We start from the raw sequence: 19788 nt of genomic DNA on the forward strand, positions 1-19788 counted from the left end.
TTTTATCCGAGTCCCTTGTTGATACCAGTCCATAGGATCCCAGTCCATATTTGATCCTTGTCCGTATTTGATCCCAGTTCAGTTCATTCCAGTCTGTAGGGCCCCAGTCCCTAATTTATCCCAGTCCTTAGTTGATCCTAGACCACAGGATCTCAGTGCATATTTGATCCCAATCTCTGGTTGATCCCAGTCTATATGGCCCTGCACACATTCCAGAGGTCTGGAATTTCAGCTCTCTGCCAGGAAAAGACATTCCCTTTGCCCTCGAAGGCAAAGCTCTTGAGAAGGGGCTGAAAGCCAAGTGGAGCAAAATCCTACAGAGACATTTCACTGCTGGCCTCCATAACTTCAGCTCTTGAACTAAGAATTAAAATAATAATTGGGAAATAAAATAATTAAAAAATCAGGGGTGGGTCATTGGGGGCAGAGGGGGCAATTAAATTAGGGGAGGGGTCAATTAAAACAGGGGAGGATCTTTGGTGCTCCCTGGGGCAATTAAATTGGGGGAGGGTCTTTGGAGGTCCCTGGGTCAAGGGAGACATGGAGAGAGAAACAGAGCAGGCAAAGAGAGGTGGGAGGGAAAGGAGGACACAAACACAATCAGCTGAGAAGGTGGTGCCCTGAAAAACAGAACTGCCACGGACTGGAGATGAACGGCAAAGAAATCAGTAAGTCTGAAAGTTTTATTTGCTATCAAATACATCCCAGCCACCCAGCCCCACACAATCCCCATCTCACCGCTCCAAACTGGGATCCCACTTCTCCCAATCTCCTCCCAAACCCATCTCACCCTGGCAGCAGTGGATTCGAGTGAGTTTGGTGTGGGATTGTTTTTTTTTGAGGTGGGAACAAACAATTTGAAGAGGGTTTGAGCCTCTGTGGTTAAAATTCAGTTGTTTTCAGTGGGATGTGAGTGGTTTTGAGGTGAAAGATTGATCCCTCTTGGCTTTTGGAGCACAGAGCGATTGAGAAGAGAAAAAAATGAAGGTCAACACAAAAGGAGAAGCAGCCAGGTGTGTTCCCAACATGGATCACAGGGAATGTGGGTCACCAGGGCTGTGCCCAATGTGGGTTCTCCAGTGGGGGATGGAGTTTAGCTCTTTTCGCACTCGGGGCACTCGCACGGCTTCCCTTACCGGTGCCTCCGTTGGTGTTTGGTCAAGTTAGAGTTCCTTGAGAATCTCTTCCCACACCGGGGACACTCGTAGGGCCTCTCCCCAGTGTGGATGCGCTGGTGCCTGAGGAGGTGGGAGTTCTGCCTGAATCCCTTCCCGCAGTCGGGGCAGCAGAAGGGCCTCTCCTCTGTGTGAATCCGATAGTGCTGGAGGAGATGGGAGCTGGTCTGAAACCCCCTCCCACACTTGGAACACTCGTAGGGCCTCTCTCCAGTGTGGGTCCTCTGGTGCCTGATCAGGTCAGAGCTCCACCTGAAGCCCTTCCTACACTCCCCACACTCGTAGGGTTTCTCCCCAGTGTGGATCCTCTGGTGCACAATCAGGTTGGAGCTCCACCTGAAGCTCTTCCCACACTCTGAGCACTTGTGGGGCTTCTCCCCATCATGGAGCTGCTCAGGGACCCCCAGCTCCGAGCTCTGGCTCCATCTCCGGCCGCCTCCCCGGCCCAGGGTGGGTCTTTCCCCCTCAGATCCCTGCGATCTGCGTTTGCAGCCCCTCCTCGTGCGGGATCTCTGGGGCTTTTCCTCCCCGTCGGGTTCCTGCGCTGTGGAGCAGCTCAAAACGGCCTCTTTCACCAGGTTCTGCCGCGGGGATTTGTCCTCCCTGCTCTCCATCCTCAGCTCCTGCCCTGGGGGAGGAAGGACAAGGAGAGGCTCTTCCTCTTCCTCGCAGCCTCCCAGGGGCTGGGAATGGGAAATCCTGGTTTGGGGAAAACAAGGGATGAGCACACAGAGTTTGAAGCTCCTTCTGTCCCAGTCCATCTCTACAAGTCCCTGGCCACCTGGGCTCCATAAAAACCTCCCGAACACCGAGATCCAGCCCTGAAAAAGCCTCCCAGGAGTTCCCTGTCCCTGCTGCCTCCCCTTTGCTGTTCGGGGCTCCCCCCGTCCCAGCTGCTGGGGTCACACTTGGATTGGGGGTCCCCCTTCTCTTCGCTGCCCGCCCTCCCCAGGCTGCCGGGAGTCCCAGCCATCCCAAAAGCTCCCCCCTCTTGGCTCTCCCCATTCAGGGGTGCCGGGGCTGTTTGGGTTCCCGGGCTCCCTTCTCCCCCTCTTCCCTGCTCTGGGCTGCCGGGGCTCCAAGGAGTCCCCCCAAGGGGCCTTTTCCGCTCAGCTTCGCAGTTCTTCCTTCTCCAAACATCTCCCCAAAAAACCCAACCCAGGCATCCCCCAGGAGACCTGGCCCGAGCTCCCCCTCCCCGCTCACCTGCGGGATGGGGGGCGATGATCCCACAGGTGGGGGCTGCGAATTCAGGCAGGGCTGACCGTGCGCTTCTCTCTGCTCTGCTCCATCCACCTTTCAACCTCCTCTTCCTCTTCCTGATGCTCCTCCTCTTCCATCCCCCCTCCTCCTCCTCCTCCTCCCTAAGCCCACCTCCCGCTCCTCCTCCATCCCTGCCCTTCCCTCCCTCCTCCTCCTCCCCCAGCAGCAGCGACACCCTCGGTTCCCGTTCCCGCAGCCCCGGCAGCCCGCGGCAGGAGCGGGGATGGAGCCGGGACAGGTCGGGACGGGCAGCGCGGGGCTCTCGGCTGCTCCCAGCCGCTGTTCCAGGGGGGAACCCGGCCCAGGCCAAAGGAGAGGCAAACTGGGCAAACTGGGGGCTGCACATCCAAACTGGGGCTGCCTGGGGACCCTGCCTGGGCACTGCTGGCCCTTGGGGCTCCTCTCAGGAGATCAGGAGGGGGGAACGCAGAGAGGGCTCGGGGATGCCAGGAGTGGCAGCACTGGGAAGGACTGGTTTGTACTGGGATTGTACTGGAATCATACTGGGAGCAGCTGGGCCCATGCCAGGGCAGACTGCAGTCACCCCGAGGGAGACTGGGATCGTACTGGGATCATACTGACACAGAGTAGGAGCCTACGGGGGCCAACTGAGACCATGCTGGGGGCAAATGGGATATACTGGGAGTGACTGGGAGCATGATGAGGGTGACTGGGATCAGCTGTGAGCAACTGGGATCATGCTAGGAGCAACTGGGAGGAACTGGGAGTCACTGGGTGCCTGCTGGGGATGACTGGAAACGACTGGGCTTATACTGGGATCATGCTGGAGGTGACTGGGATCATACTGGCAGTGAGTGCCACGACACTGAGGCTGACTGGGAGCGGTTGTGAGCAAATGGGATCGCGCTGGAAGGAACTGGGAGTGAGTGGGAATATGCTGGAAGGAACTGGGGGACACTGTGAGAGACTGGGAGGGACAGTGAGGGTGAAAGGGGCAACTGGAACCATGTGGAGCACAACTGGCTCATATTGGCACTGACTGGGAGCACACTGGCATCATCTCTGGATCATACTGGGAGGGACTGGACTAATACTGGGAGTGTCTGAGAGTGACTGGGAACACACCATGCACAGCATCCCTGTACTGGGGGTGACTGGGAGCAACTTGGAGCACTCTGGGAGCAAATGGCATCATACTGGGATTGACTGGGTTGATGTAGCTGGAGGCAACTGGGACCATACTGCGAGTGATTGGAAGTTACTGGGATTATACTGGGACCTTACTGGGAGTGCTGGCATGTGACAAGGATCATACTGGAGGTTACTGGGCTCATACTGGTGATGAAAGGAAGCAACTGGGATCCCACTTTGGGCTACTGGGAGCAACTGAGAAAAACTGGGATCATGCTGCAAGCAAACTGGAGGAATTGGGAATGACTGGATGCAGGCTGGAGACAACTGGGACATACTGGGCATGACTGAGATCATACTGGGATAACAAGCACCTTACTGGGATCACTGGGAGTGTCTGGGAATGACCACAGAGATGCTGAAGGCAACTGGGATTTACTGGGGATGTCTGTAACCTTACTGGGGTGACTGGGAACACACTGGGAACAACGGGGACCATGCTGGGGAGAACTGAGAGCGAGTGGAAGTGAGTGGGTCTACACCGGGGACAACTGGGCATGACTGGGACCATGCTGGGAGCAACTGGGATCATATGGGAAGTGATGGGGTTGATACAAGGGACAAGTGGGGGCAACTGGGATCACACTGGGGAGAACAGGAAGCAACTGAAAGCATGCTGGGGGCAACTGGGATCCTACTGGATCTTACTTGGAGCAACTGGGATCAGGCTGGAAGCAATTGAGGACAACTGGAGTGACTGGGAACATGGTGGGAGCAACTGGGATACACTGGGAGAGACTGAAACCACAGCGGGGGTAAATGGGAGCAACTGGAACCACAGTGGATGATAATGGGGGCAGCTGTACCCATGCTGGATTCATACTGGGATCCTACTGGAACTGGCTGGCATCATACTGGGAATGACTGGAAGTGTGCTGGCTGGGACTGGAACCATGCTGGAGGTGACTGGGAGCAACTGGGCCCACCCTGGGAGTGAAAGGGAGTCATTCTGGGCAGGGCTGGAATCATACTGGGAGTGTCTGTGACCATACTGGGGGGACTGGAACCACACTGGGAACAGCTGGGACCATGCTGGGGACAGCTGAGAGTGAGTGGGACCATGCTGAGTGGGACTGGGACTATTCTAGGGACACCTGGGAGCATACTGGGAGGAACTGGGAACAACTGCAACTATTCTGGCAGCAACTGGGATCATACTGGGATCACAGTGGGAGCAGCCGGGTCCATGCTGGGTGAGACTGGGAGGAGCCAGGTCCATGGAGGGTGACAGGAATCATACTGGGATTGACTGGGAGTGGCTGTGAACAACTGGAATCATGCTGAAAGTAACTGGGAGGAAGTGGGAGGGACTGGGAGTATGCTGGGAGTGACTGGGATATACTGGGAGAGACTGGGAGTCATAGGGATCATACTGGTGGTTACTGGGGTCATGTTGGCATTGACAGGGAGCAACTGGGATCACACTGGGGGGCACTGGCATCATACTGGGAGTGACTGGGATCATACTGGGATTACAGTGGGTGCCAAGGGACCCTGACTGGGGGTTACTGGGAGCTGCCAGGCCCATGCTGGGAGCCAAATGCACACACACTGAGAGCAACTGGGAGCAACTGGGAATGACAGGAGTCATGCAGGTGACAACTGGGATGTACTGGCAGTGACTGGGATAAAACTGGGGGCAGCTGAAGCATGCTGAGGTAACTGGGAGTGCCTGGCAAAGACTCTGGGAATGTTCCAGGCAACTGGGATGTACTGAGAGTACCTAAGAACATGCAGGTGGTGACTGGGACCACACTGGGAGCCACTGGGAATGTGCTGGGGGCAACTGGGACCATGCTGGGGGCAAGTGTGAGTGACTGGGGCCCTGCTGGGGCAGACTGGGATCATACTGGACTCATATTTGGATCATACTGGGAGTGACTGGGACTATACTAGGAGCAACTGGGAGAAGTGGGAACACACTGGAGAAAAGTGGGAGCAACTGGGACTTGCTGGGGGCAAATAGCGTCATAATGGGGAATGACTGAGAATGACTGGGTTCATACTGGGAGAAACAGGGATCCTGCAGGGAGTGAGGGGAAGTGACCAGGGTGATACTGGGACTGACTGGGCTCATCCTGGGAGTGCCCAGGAAACTGGAAGCACACAGGGGTAGGAACTGGGCACCTGCTGGGAGCAGCCCCTGGCGGCCCCGGTACCCCTGAACCCCTTTCCCGGCCATGCCGCCCCTCCAGCCCCAGCACCCCCATTGCCGGGTGCCGGCACTGCCAGGGGTCCCCCCTCTCGGGGTCCCCGCTGGGGCTCCTGGGGCTCTCCTCTCTCTGCGCTCCCGCCCAGGGAAGCCGCGGCTCTCCCGGGGCTCCCCAAATCCGGGGTCCCCCCGCCGCTCCCGCCGCTCCCGCGCGGTCCCCACGCGGCCCCGGCAGAGCTCGGAGGGCCCGGCCGGGAAGCCCAACCCGCACCGCGGGGGGACCCGCATCCCCCCGGCCCCGCCGGGGCTCTGCCGCCACCCGCACCGGGACCCCCCAAAAACACCTCCCGGGGACCCCCGATGTCCCCCCGAGGGCAGCTGCGGCTCGGCCTTGGAGCCCTGCCAGCTCCAAACATCCCCCCAAAAACCCCAAACCCAGGGAGCCCCGGGATATTTGGGGCCAGCTCCCCCTGCCCGGGCACCTGCGGGATGGGGGCGACGCTCCCGGGGTGCTGCGAGTTCAGGCAGAGCCGGAGCCCCGCGGTTCATCCTCCCCGCTCCTCCTGCTGCTCCCGCTGCCGCTCCGCCTCTTCCTCCCTCCTCCTCCTCCTCCCCGCAGCCGCGGGAGGGGCGGGGATGGAGCCGGGACAGGTCGGAACGCAGAGAGGGGTGGGGGGATGCCAGGAGTGACTGGGCTGTACTGGGATCATACTGGGAGCAGCTCCTGGGTGACTGATCCTACTGGGATCATACTGGGATCATACTGGGAGTGAGGAGGAGCAGCGCGGTGGCTCCAGCGCTGGGGCTGGGGGCGCTCCTGGCGGGCGAGGGGGGAGTGGGACCCCGGCACCGGGACCCTGAATCGCCATTGCCGGCACCGGGACCCCCCCTGCTCCCCTTATCCTGCACAGGGACCCCCCTGAATCCCCCATTTCCGGACATCAGGGCCCTCTGCTCCCCTTTTCCCTGCTCCCAGCCTCTAGATTTCCCGTGTGCCTGATCCTGGAACAGCTTGGACCCCCATTGCTGCCTTTCCCAGCCCCCAGCCCCACCTTTGTGCAAAGCCAGAGACCCTCTGAACTCCCCCTTCCCAAACACCCCGGGTGTTCCCACCCTGGTACCCCTTTTTGGGAAACCCTGGACTCCCCTTTCCTGGGCTCAAGGATGCCTGGAACTCCCTTCTACTTCTCCATCCCTGATCCCCCATTTCCGTGACCCTGAGACCCCCCTGCGCCCCCATTCCTGAGAACCAAGACACACTTTTACCCCTTTGCCCGGCACTGAGACCCCCCTGCACCCCCTTATCCGGCACCAACTCAACATGTTCCCATCCCACACCTCTCCCAACCCCCAGCCCCACCTTTTCCCTGACCTGGGACCCCTGGGCCCCCATTCCTGCCTTTCCCAGCTCCCAGCCCCTCCTTTCCTCATGTTCAGGAGCCCTGGCACCCCCTTTCCTGGGCACAGGATTCCATGGACACTCCATCCCAGCTCTTCCAGTCCCTGCACCCCCTTTCCTTGGCTCTCAGCCCCTGAACCTCCTTCCCAGCTCTGCCTGCTCTTCTTGTCCCCCTTTTCCTTGGCCTGTGGACCCCCTGGAACCCCAAACTCTCACTTTCAGCCCCCTCAGCTCCCCAAAATCTCTGTGTCCCCCTAGTTCTCCACTCCCTGCAGTTCCTGGAAGTGGTGCTGTCAGAGCCTGGCCCGGGGGTCCCCCAGTCCTTGATTGTGGGGGACGTGGACGGGACCCTCTGCGAGCGCTGCGGCAGCGAGCGGGGCCGGATGGAGGCACAGACACCGGGGATGGGGGCGGGAGCTGAGCTGGGATATTGGGACAGCCAGAACTGGGATATTGGGATAGCCAGAGCTGGGATATTGGGACAGCCAGAGCTGGGATATTGGGATAGCCAGAGCTGGGATATTGGGACAGCCAGAGCTGGGATATTGGGATAGCCAGAGCTGGGATATTGGGATAACCAGAGCTGGGATATTGGGATAGCCAGGGTCAGGGTACTGGGATAGCCAGAGCTGGGATATTGGGATAGCCAGGGCTGGGATATTGGGATAGCCAGAGCTGGGATATTGGGATATCCAGACCCTGCTCAAGGACAGGAACCGGCCCGTGGCCGACAGTGACCTGGAAATGGGGCCGGTACAACCAGAGCAGGGGCAGTGGGGGGAGCCGGGGGCTGGGCTGGGATCTGTGGGAATGGAGGACTCTGAGGGGCTGGGATGGGATCTCTGGGGATGGGGGAGATCTGTGGGGCTGGGATGGGAATCCAGGGAGCTCCAAGGGGTCCCAGGGGCTGGGACACGACTCCATGGGTCTGTTCTCTCCTCGTTCCCAGGTCTCCACACAGTGCAGGGGGTTTCCAGCTGTGACCTCCTGTCCAATGGAGCATCCATGGATTCCACCAGTACGGCTATGAGGGCTGGGATTTCATCTCCTTCCAGCTGGGATCCAGTAGCATTGCAGTGCCCAATAGTGCCATCTGGATATCCCAGAGGTGCTGGGAACACAAAGGGATCATGGTGGAGCAGATGAAGCATTACCTGGGACACACCTGTGTGGAAAGGCCCCCAAAATACATCAGATATGGTCGGGAGGCTCTGGAGCACAAAGGTGGGTGTGGGAAGGGAAGGGCAATTCCTATGGGAACAGGGGATTCAGGAATGGGGGATTTGGGAATGCAGGAATTGCCATGGAATTTCCATGGCCAGATCTCACTCTCATCCCAGTCAGGTGAGAATTCCATGGATGGATCTTCCCCCTAACCCACTGCCATGGGAATTCCATGGGGAAATGATTGGAATTGATAACCAATCCAATGAGAGCAGTGCAATGAGAAGTAATCCCTGCTGGGATTCCATGGGACATTGATCCCAATCCTTTGCCCAGGCCGGCTCTGCTGTGCCCGTGGCAGCACCAGGGGAGTGCCCTGTCCCTGCCCTGAGCCCAGCAGGAGCCTTTCCTTGGGTGTTCCGTGCCCTGCCCGGGGCAGGAGGGCACTGCCGGAGTGGCTTTGGTGGCCTCGGGCACTCGGCTGGGCTGCAGCCACTGCAGGGGCTCCTGGGGAATGTTCCAGAGCAGAGCTGAAAGCAAACAACAGTTTTTGGAGGGGATTCTGCCCCTGGGCCTGTGCTGGGAGCCCAAGGGCAACAGCCCAAAGTGCTGGGGCTCAGTGTCCCTCAGCCAGGACATGTTTCCTGGCTGTGCCCTGTCCCTCAGCTGTCCCCTGTCCCTCAGCTCTGTGATGCCAGGTGTGGCAGCAGGACCTGGGGCAGCCCTGGGGGAGAACAACCCTGAGCCCCAGCTGGGCCAGTTCCCCCAGTTCCCCCCCAGGCCATTCTCAGCATGGGCCCTGTGGCTCCCAGTCACCCCAGTATGGTCCCACTCACTTCCAGTTACACTCAGTGTGATCCCAGTATCATCCTGGTCACTCCCTGTGTGATCCCAGCATGATCCCAGCATGTTCCCAGGTGTTCCCATTCACTCCTATAATAGTTCCAGGCAGTCCCAATATGGTTCCAGTCCTTCCCAGTATGATCCCAGTATGAACCCAGTCTTGTGCCCACATTCTGTAGGGTTGAGAGGAAGCTGTTCCCTGTGATTCTTTGGGACTAGAAAGGCTTGTGTGATCAGAATTCCTCATGAAAGGAAAAATTGTGAGTCCGTGCAGCACAGCTGGACTGAGATTTCTTGTCCTGGGTGCACTGTTTGTACTTCTGGAACAACAAAGATTTCCTCTGGGCCATGGAGAGTGTCATCTATAACTAAAATGTCAAAAAAAACCCCTTTTGGCCCATGCTTTCCTGTGGGAACACGATAAACATCCTTATTATTAAAGTCAATAGACAGAGCAGTTACCAATTGGCACCGTGTTCCCATCTGTATCGCTCTGTGGGTTGGATCCTCTCCATGTGGCCTGGGATCTCCTGGGATGATGGGTCTGGATGGCTTTTGATTTGTTGCCTTTGCGCGGGGCCTGGCCGCGCTCCACTGGAAGTTTCCTGAACTTTGCTGGTAGCGCTGCTGGTTCTGGGGTCTTTGGTAGGTGTTTTGGGGGTTTTGGGTAGGTGACCTGTCCGGACAGTCCTTTATAAAATGTGCAAATTCCCCACAGTGATAGCAGCAGGCCTGGTCTTTGGAAGTTACTGCTGCAACTGCACCAGAAACTCCTTCTGCAGTGCCCTTAGCAACGGCTTGGGCCACTGTGTTTTCAGAGGACAAATGACGTGTACAGCTTTCCACCATTTGCTCTCTGGTGGGTTCTGTACCCAAGGGTAGGGCCTCAGAATTGTTTTACATTGTTCATTTGCATTTGATAAGGCAAGCTGGCACAACGTTCTTTTCTTGCCTCTGTGCTCTGTATGTTTTTCCAGAGCATTTTTAATTCTGTCTACAAACTTGATAAATATTTCATCTACTCCTTGTTTAATACTAGAGAAGTGTTGGGTAGGGGTAGAGTCATCTGGGGTAAGGAGCAAGGAGGTTTTTGCTGCAATAGCCAAGTCTTGTAGTGCTGCCTTAAGTAAGGTGTCAGCTTGGTCACAGGGTTTCTGTAAATCCTCTTCTCCAGCCAGCTGTTGGACTGTAAAATCTGGCCTATTTGCATCTTGAGCATAGACATCTGATAAAGTTTTAAGTTGTCTTTTCCAATGCCTTTCCCATAGCATATATTCTGCTGGGGAAAGAAGGCAGTGAGCAATGTTTTTAAGGTCATGAGGTACCAAAATATGTGCTGAAAAGAGTTTCCAGGAATTTCTGAAAATAGGTGAACTTCTACCCTATTCTTTGGCTATATTTCATAGTTGCACCAGTTCTTTATTTGTGTTAGGTTCCCACGTTGTTTTAGTGGTGGCCCCACCTCTTTTCCCCTTTATATAAATTGCTGGGAAGGCAGAAATTCTCTGAGCTTGTTCCCAATCCCCTGCCCGAGTCGCTTCCATTTTGATTAGAGCCCATGGATCAATGTCCTCTGTGTCACTATCAGACTCACTGTGCTCAGATGAGGAGTGAGAGCGAGCAGGAGGTGCACTACGCTTTGTTGGGCGTGTTGGACAAGGGTTGGCAGGGGTGTGGGGGGCTGGACAGAGTGTGAGGGGGCAGCTGGCTGGGCTTGGCTAGAGGGAGGCAGCAGTGGAGCGGCAATGGCAGCGCCACTGTGGCACAGCCTGCGCAGGGCTGAGGTGCGTGGGGAAGTGGGGTGCCCCCGTGGGGGTCTCGGAGGTGCCGCTCGGGGGGCGCTGAGGGTGGGTGGGTGGGTGCAGCGCTTGGGGATGAGGGCAAGGGAGGAGCGGGGCAGAGGAGGCGGTGGGGCTGGGGGAGCTGCTGCCATCACGGCGGGGCTGCGGCGGGCAGGCAGGCAGGGATGGGAGCGGGCTGGGGAGAGCCGCAGCGGGGCTGGGAGGCACGGCTGCAGGGCTGGGGGAGTCACGGGGGCTGCGCGGAGGTTTTGGGGTGAGGCAGGGCGTTCCCGATGGAAACCGACACAGGTACAGCCCAACACTGAGCGGGGCACGGGGCGCGCAGCGCGCCGCGTGTTGCGGGACCGCGGAGCGGAATCCGCGCTCGCCGCGTCCGAGGGGGAGCGAGGGATGGGTGGGCTCCACGGACCCCGCGGGTGGGTGGGGTGGTACAATGTCTGTGTTCCCCGTCCCAGGGACTGAGAGAGGAATGTTATCTGGCAAATTAGCATTTGAAGGGACAGTGTCTGTTGAGAAAGATAAGGGTGGAATTTCCTCAGCAGAAGGAAGCTGCAGAGAATTTGTCTTTCCGACTGCTTTGGTAATTGAGTGAAATAGAAGTAGAAACTCAGTTACAGAAAAGTTTTCATCAGTTTGGAAAGCGTATATTGTTGTCCCTACTGTGTCCCAAAATGACTCTAAACCAATAGTGTGTGTGTTAGTATCTGGAAACTGGGAAATAATCTATTCTATAATTTAAGTCAATTTTTGAAAGATTGCCTTTAGAGAAAGAAAGAAAAGCTGTTAGCAGATAGGATTTGTAGGATTTTAAATATAAGTCTCTTTCGTTCTGGGATCGTTTTAATTTACTAAATTTTGATCCCATTTCAGTTTCATTCTCTTCCATACCCCCAGCAGTAAAACGGAAAAAAAAAAAACAAACAAAAAAGGACCCAAGATAAAAGTGCATAAAAAGGCTGTTTTAAACTTGCACTTCTTCAGCCAAATGTGGGTCAAGGAACTGCTGGGTGGGTGGTTTGCTGTCCAACTCCTGAGGATACTGATATGCAAATTCGTTTGACGCCTCTTCAGAAAACTTCTATAAAGGAGAAGTTACCTTCAAGGGGCCATAGCCGTCCAAGGCAGTAACAATTCACAAAGAATGCTGCTCTCAGCGGTGCCAGGATGCCAGTGCTCCATTCCTTGTTCAGGCGGCCACGTTACGAAACCCGGGGTCCCAGGGGCCCATCCAACCCCGGCCGCCGCTGCTGCAGGTATCCCGGATAGCGCTGCGCTGTCAGGCTCAGCCTGTCTGGGTCCCTCGGCTCAGCTCCCAGCCACGGGCAACTTAGCGAGCACCTCTGGAGTGATTTCAGCTCTGTGAGTTCAGTTCTCAGTGATTTCGCTCTGTGATCACAAGTGCCTCTGGCAGACACACAGGGATAGAGAGAGGAAAAGGCTGTATGTGGTTCCACAGCGATGTCCTTTATTGCCAGCTCCTCTGAAGGGATGCAGTGACAGCTCTTCTGCAAACTGGGTAGAAATGGGTGTTTATATGGGGTACTGGGGTGTTGGAAATAGTCCAGTTGCCAGGTTTGAGGAGAATACGACCAATACCCTTACAGAGAGATAAGAAGGGTCTGAATGCAGAAGAGGGGCTTCTTTGGTCCAGTCACCGTGACTTAGGCATTTCTTATCTTAGGTGAGTGACCGCCAGGGAGGCCTTGCAGGGCCTCTGACTGCTACAGTGACACTGCAGAACCTCATGGAACCGTGGGTCAGTTGTGACAATGTGGGTCCAAGGACACCACGGTGACACTACAGAACCACAGGGAACCAAGGGGCCATTGTGACACTGTGCTGCCTCATGGGATCAAGGAGACCATTGTGAACATGAGGGCCCCAAGGAACCAAGGGTCCATGGTGACCTTGTGCAGCCGCAGTGTCACAGAGGAGCCGCTGTGACACAGCGAGGGCACACGGAGCCCAGGGGCCATTGTGACACATCAGGGCTTTGTGGAACCACGAAGCCATTGTGACATTGCAAGGCCTCATGGAAGCACGGGGCCATTGTGACACTGCAGAAGCAAGGGGAACATTGTGACACTCCAGGGCCTCATGGAACCAAGGAGACCATTGTGACACTGTGGGGTCCATGGAACCAAGGGAACATGGAACAGGTCTGGCTGGCTGGGCCTCCTGGGGACCACCTGACAGGTCTGGCTGACCTTGGCATGTTGAGGGCTGCTTCTCATCTGCCCCTGAAGCCCTGGAGCTCTGGGCTTTTCTTCCTGTGGGAGAGAACTGTCCTTCTCCTCCAGGGTTCTATGGCCAAAATTGGTATTCCTCCTCCAAAACTCCGTACAGCCAAGGAATGCTCCCAAGTGAAAGCTGCCAGGACAGACAGGTCTGAGTGCCCTTGGCCTCTTGAGAGATGCATCTCATCTGCTTTTGAAACACTGGGGCTTGGTGATTTCCTTCCAATGTAAATAGTTGTCCTTCTCAAGGTGACCGTGGTCAAAATTGAGATTCCTCCTCCCAAATTCCATGTATCCAAAAATTCCTCCATTACAAAACATGCCAGGAAGAACAGGTCTGGTTGGCTGAGCCTTCCAGGAGCCACCTCTTTCTTCTTCTGCCTTTGAAACACTTGGGCTCTGTGCTTTCCTTCCTATGGAAAAGAACTGTCCTTCTTATCTACACAGAAATGGCCAAAATTGGGGTTCCACCTCCCAAATTCCCTATATCCAAGGGTTGCTTTCAGACAAAAGCTACCAGGGCAAAGAGGTCTGGCTGGCCTAGACCTCTGATGGCAGCCTTTCATCTGCCCCTCAAACACCGGTGTTCTGTGCTTTCCTTCCTTTGGAAAAAAAAAAACCATCATTCAACTCCGGGTGTCCATGTCTGAAATTGGGATTCCACCTCTAAAATTCCCTATATCCAACGGTTGCTCCCAGATAAAATCTGCCAGTACCATCAAGCCTGGCTGGCCTTGGCCTCTGGTGGCTGCCCCTGCCACACTGGGGCTCGGTTCTTTCCTTCCCATGGAGATCACTGTGACACTGTGGGCACCTCATGGAACCAAGGGGATCATTGTGGCACCACTGGAGCCCATGGAACCAAGGGGCCATGGTGACACCGCGGGGCTTCATGGACCCAGAGACCATTATGACTCTGTGGGGCCTGATGGAACCATGGAGACCATTCCGACCCTTCAGGGCCTGGTGTCACCAAGGGGGCATTGTGACACCTCAGGGCCTCCTGGAAGCGAGGGACCATTGGGACACTGTGGGGCCCCATGGAACCGAGGGAACATGGAATAGGTCTGGCTGGCTTGGCCTGCCAGGGACCACCTGACAGGTCTGGCTGATGTTGGAATGTCAATGCCTGCCTCTCATCAGCTCCTGGAGCACTGGGGCTCAGTGCTCTGCTTTGTATGGAAAAGAACCGTCCTTCATTTCAGATGCCCATTGCCAAAACTGACACTCTCCCTAAAAAATTTCCTATATTCAAGGGTATTTCCCTGAAAAAAATCGGGCAGCTTTGGCTGGCCTTGTCCTCTGGTGGTCACCTCTTGTCTCCCCCTGAAACACTGGGGCTATATTCCTCCATTCCTATGGAAAAGAACTGGTCCTCATGTCCAGGAACCATGGCCAAAATTAGAATTGGCCACCGAGTCCCGCTGGGCTCACAGAACCATCTGCAGCCCCGGGCAGATATTGACTCTGCCAGTGCTGCCATCCTCCCTGCAGTGAGAGAAAAGGACACAGGGCAGGCACACAGAGGGGCAACATGAAGACACCGAGGTCAGTGAAGAGGAAGTTGAGTCCCAGATGGGAGGGATGAGGAGATGCCCCCTTGATCTTGGGGCTGAAATCCTCTGCTAAAGCTATGGAGAAGGATGTCATTGATACATCAAACTGAAACGCGGATAAAAAATCAAACCTCACAATTCCAATTAAGATTTGTATGGAATGGGTATGTTTATTCACAGCGCTGTGGACACATATCGGGACTCATTGCCCTTTAATAGACATGCCTCCCTCTGAGAACTCTTGATCCTTCTTTATTACCCTTACTAATTTCCATATGCATAGCATTTCACAATAGGTTAATGCATATTCATTACACTGATTTCACATTACACTTACAGCTAGTTACACTTGTACTCAGTTTTTGTCAGAAAGTACAGAAAGAACTCCTGGGTCACTCTGCCCTGTCTGTTTCAAGGTCCAGGAGTCTTTCTTATCTCTTATCTTTTAGTGTGGAAATTTGCATTCTTTCCTTAGCTGGGGTGGTATGGCTAGGGCTGCAGTCACCAGACTAAACAGCATATTTAGCAAGCTCAAAGTGGCACATTTCACATAAATCTAAATGGATTTCTACCCTGTTAAATTTTCACTCTGTCTCACCACAAGTGCTGCAGGAATTGTCTGCAGGCTCCTGCAGTGCCTGGTGCTGCTCCCTTGCCAGAGACACCCCAGGCCAGGGGGGCACATCTGGGCTGCTGTGTCTGGCTGTGGGGCTCCCTGTTCTGGGCAGTGAGGAGGAGCTGCAGAGGCTCTGCAGGACTGACAGGATGGGCTTTGGGGCTGTGAGGAGAAGCTGAGGGACCTGGGCTGCTGGAGCTTCTGAAGAGGAGGCCCAGGACTCCTCCTGCAACTGCTCCAAAGGTGGTTTCAGAGAATCCCAGAATCAGCAAGGTTGGAGAAGACCTTGGAGATCATCAAGTCCAACCTGTGCCCTGACACTGCCTTGTCTCCCCTGAGCCTCCTCTTCTCCAAGATAAACAACCCCAGCTCCTTCATCCGCTCCTCACAGGATTTGTGCTCCAGACCCCTCACCAGCCTTGTTGCCCTTCTCTGGACATGCTCCAGACCCTCCATGTCCTTCCTAAATTGGGGGCCCAGAACTGGACACAGCACTCGAGGTGCTGCCCAGTGCCCAGCACAGGGAAAGAATCACTGCCCTGGTCCTGCTGGCCACACCATTCCTGATCCAGGCCAGGAGCCATTGGCCTTCTTGGCCACCTGGGCACACGGCTGGCTCATGTCCAGCCTGCTGTCCATCAGTCCCTGCAGGTCCCTTTCTGCCTGGCTGCTGTCCAGCCACTCTGTCCCCAGCCTGTAGCGCTGCAGGGGTTGTTGTGGCCAAAGTGCAGGACCCGACACTTGGACTTGTTAAACCTCACCTTGTTGGTTTTGGGACCTCTGCAGAGCCCTCCTACCCTCCAGCAGATCAACATTCCCAGCCAGTTTGGTGTCACCAGGGTTCCATTAGGCCCCAGAGTGTCCCAATGGTCTCCAGGATTCCATGAGGCCTCCCAGTGTCACAATGTCCCTTTGGTTCCATGGGACCCCTTGGTGTCACAAAGTCCCTTGGATCCTTGGGCCCTGCAGTGTCACAATGTCACCGTGGTCCCCAAGGCCCTGCAGTGTCACAGTGGATCCTTGGTTCCATGAGGCCTGGCAGGGCAGCAATGCTCTCCTTGGTCCCACAGTGTCACAGTGGCCTCTTGGTCCCCAGGGACACTGTCAGTCTGTGGTGGTGGCGGCACAACTTTCCCTGGGAGTGTTTTGTGCTAACGGGCAGAGCCACGGGAGCCCAGCACACACACACACACACGGAGCAGCTCGGCAGTGAGGACACGGGAGGGCCCAGGCATGGAGCTCCAACGAGGGTTTATCAGGGTCTGACGCTCCAGGGCTCTGGGGGTTAAAGACAAAGACAAAGGAGGGTTTAGGGTGTAAATACGGGAAAAGAGGGGCTGGAGGAGAGCGTCAGGGATCTCAGGGTTTAGGGGTGGTACACAGGGAAAGGGACTAATAGGGAATGGCAGGGTGGATAGGTGGGCACATAAACCAATGGGAAAATAGGGAAGGGAGAACTTGCTAGAACATGAACATATCAGGGTAAAAGGGGTAGGAAAGGCCAACGGGCCAATGGGGACAGAACTGGGACAAATTAACACAGTGCTGCAGAGCTCCATGGGGGAAGCTTCTGTCCTCACCCTGAGCTGTGAGGAATGCCCAGAGCCTACGGTGCATTTCTCCAGGGCATTGCTGTTGCCCTCTCCCCAGTAAGCTCACAGGCCTCCACAAACACACACTGGAGATGTCTGGGGCCATTCATCATTTCTCTGCTCTCAGCACCGAGGCAATGGACTCTGGCACAGCTCTGAGTTCAGGCCCGTGGCAACCACCCCTGGCCATGGGGCTCCATGGAGCTGCTCTCAGGAAACCCCCCAAGAGCTGGGGAGTGCCCCAAAACTGCCTCAGGAATGTGAGATACCCCAGCAGCTCCTCATGAATGTAGACTATTCAAACACTCACTCAATAATGGGCTCCCCCTATCTTAATCACCCCCAAACTTTGGCTGTCTCATTCCAGACCCCACCCCACCTCCCAAATGCCAACCTCTACCCATGCGACCCCTCCTGCACATCAAGATCCCTTCCCAAGCTGTACTTCCCCCATTTCACACCTCCCAATCCCCATCCCACCCATCCCGCCCCACCCAATTCTCATCTCACCCTCCTGATTTGCATCCCGCATTGCCCAATCCCCTTCCAACCCAATTTCACCCTCAGAGGCGGTGGAATCGAGTAATTTTGGGGTTGGATTCAGCAGTTTTTAGTGGCACTGAGTGGATTTGAGCAGAAAGATCAGTCCCTCTCATCTTTTGGAGTGCCAAGAAATAAAGACAACTAAAAAAAATAGCCCCCGAACTCCCCTATATCCTCACAGATATCTCCTGGAACCCAAGATTCCTCAAAACACAAGTAAAATGTGAGGCTTTAGATACTTTTGATGAATTTGTTGATTTTAACCCAAATTTTCTGTGTTTTGGAGGGAGGAAGATAAAAGATAATAAGAGGCAAAATAAAATAACAGCAGCCACTTCCCTCTGTGTATCACAGGGAATGTGGGTCACCAGGGCTCTGACCAGGGTGGGTCCTCTGATGGGGATGGAGCTGGAGCAGCTCACGAAGCTCTTCCTGCAGGCGGGGTTCTCGCAGGGCTTCCCTTACCGGTGCCTCCGCTGGTGCCGGGTAAAGAATGAGCGGTCTGAGAAGCTCTTCCCACACCGGGGACACTCGTAGGGCCTCTCCCCGGTGTGGATGCGCCGGTGGGTGACGAGGGTGGAGTTGTGCTTGAAGCCCATCCCGCAGTCGGGGCAGCGGAAGGGCCTCTCCTGTCTGTGAATCCGCTGATGTACAAGGAGATGGGAGCTGGTGTGAAACCTCTTCCCACACTCAGGACACTCGTAGGGCCTCTCCCCAGTGTGGAACCTCTGGTGGACAATCAGGTCAGACCTGTGGCTGAAGCTTTTCCCACATTCCCCACGCTCATAAGACTGTTCCCCAGTGTGGATCCTCTGGTGGCAGATCAGGTTGAAATTCTTCCTGAAGCTCTTCCCACACTCCGAGCACTCGTAGGGCCTCTCCCTGTCATGAGGCTGATCATGGACCACCAGCTCTGATCCCTGGCTGAAACTCTGTCCACCTTCCTGGCACAAGGTGGGTCTTTCCTCCTCAGATCCCCGTGATCTGCGTTTGCAGCCCCTCCTCCTGTGGGATCTCTGGGGCTTTTCCTCCCCATTTGATTCCTCTGCCATGGAGCCACTCAAAACAGCCTCTTCCACGATGTTCTGCTGCAGGGATTTGTCCTCCCTGCTCTCCATCCTCAGCCCCTGCTCTGGGGGAGGAAGGACAAGGAGAGGATGGGATTTGCCTCCGTGCCACAGGGAAGGACAAGGAGATCCCCCTAGTGCGTCCCCGGCAGGAGGGCACCGGCAGCGGGGCTGTCCTGCAGCCGGGGCCGTGCTGGGCTGGGAGATGGAGCAGGAGAGAGGGGGAAAGGGGCACTGACTTCCTCCTCACCTGCCGGGGTGTCCTGGGCCATCTTCCTCGCAGCCTCCTCCTCCATGCAGCCAAAGTTTGGGAGTGGGAAATCCTGGTGTGGGGAAAAACAAGGTGTGAACACCTTGGGGTGGGGATTCCTCCTGCCCAAATCCATTTCCAGAAGTCTCCAGGTGTCCATAAAAAACTCCAAAAATCACGAGTTAATAAAAAAAAGCCACCAGGAGTGTCCCATTTCCAGTCTCATGCCTCTGGGGTTCTGGTGCCCCCTGTGTCAGAGCTGCAGGGGATCCTCGAGGGTCCTGGGGATCCCCCTTCTCCAGGGTCCTGCTTAGGGATGCTGGGGGGGTTTTGCAGTACAAGGGTCCCCCTCTCCAGCCTCCCCCCAGTCCAGGCATTTGGGGGTCACCCCCTCTCCATCACCCTGTCCTGGTTTAGGGCAAGTTTGGGAGAAAACCCCCAAAGGGGGTTTTCCAGAAAGCAGATTCAAGCAGCCTCTCTCCCAACCAGTTTGGGAAAATATTTCCTTGGAGAAAAATAAAAAAAACCTGTTTATTTAACAGGCAAAGCATTCACCAGCACAAAACATGAACAATATTAAACAATAAAACCTGTTGTTGCTCCAAAAGAGATGACAAACTCAGAAAGTCCCTCCGTGGGCTGCAGCTCAGCTCACTCAGGCTCTGATCAGTCCCTCCATGGCCCAGGCCCAGCCCGGTGGGCCACAGGTGTGAGCTGCCGGTGCTCTTCTGGTGTTCAGTCCAGAGCAGGTTTAAACAGCTCCAAAGAAAAAGAAAAACCACAGCCCAGGGAACTTCTCTGCCTGAGCGAGCTAAAAACTAACTAAAAGCAAAGGAGAGCTCTGTCCCACTGTCTGTTGCAGACAAATGATACCTCAGGTTTAAGATTTTCTGTTCTGTTTTCAGTGTGCAGCTTCTAGCTTTAGATTAAGTGTTCCTGGGATCTTTTCACAGGGTGCTGAAGACAAAACAATCCTG

The 19788-nt window shown here is 55.6% G+C and overlaps 1 pseudogene; it reads right to left on the reverse strand.

Moving 5' to 3' along the window:
- The window catches only part of LOC116807533 (uncharacterized), a 107104-nt pseudogene that overhangs the window by 59731 nt on the left and 27585 nt on the right, over window positions 1-19788 (reverse strand).

Source organism: Taeniopygia guttata, chromosome 36, assembly GCF_048771995.1.
Source record: "Taeniopygia guttata chromosome 36, bTaeGut7.mat, whole genome shotgun sequence".
Classification (NCBI taxonomy): Eukaryota; Metazoa; Chordata; class Aves; order Passeriformes; family Estrildidae; genus Taeniopygia; species Taeniopygia guttata.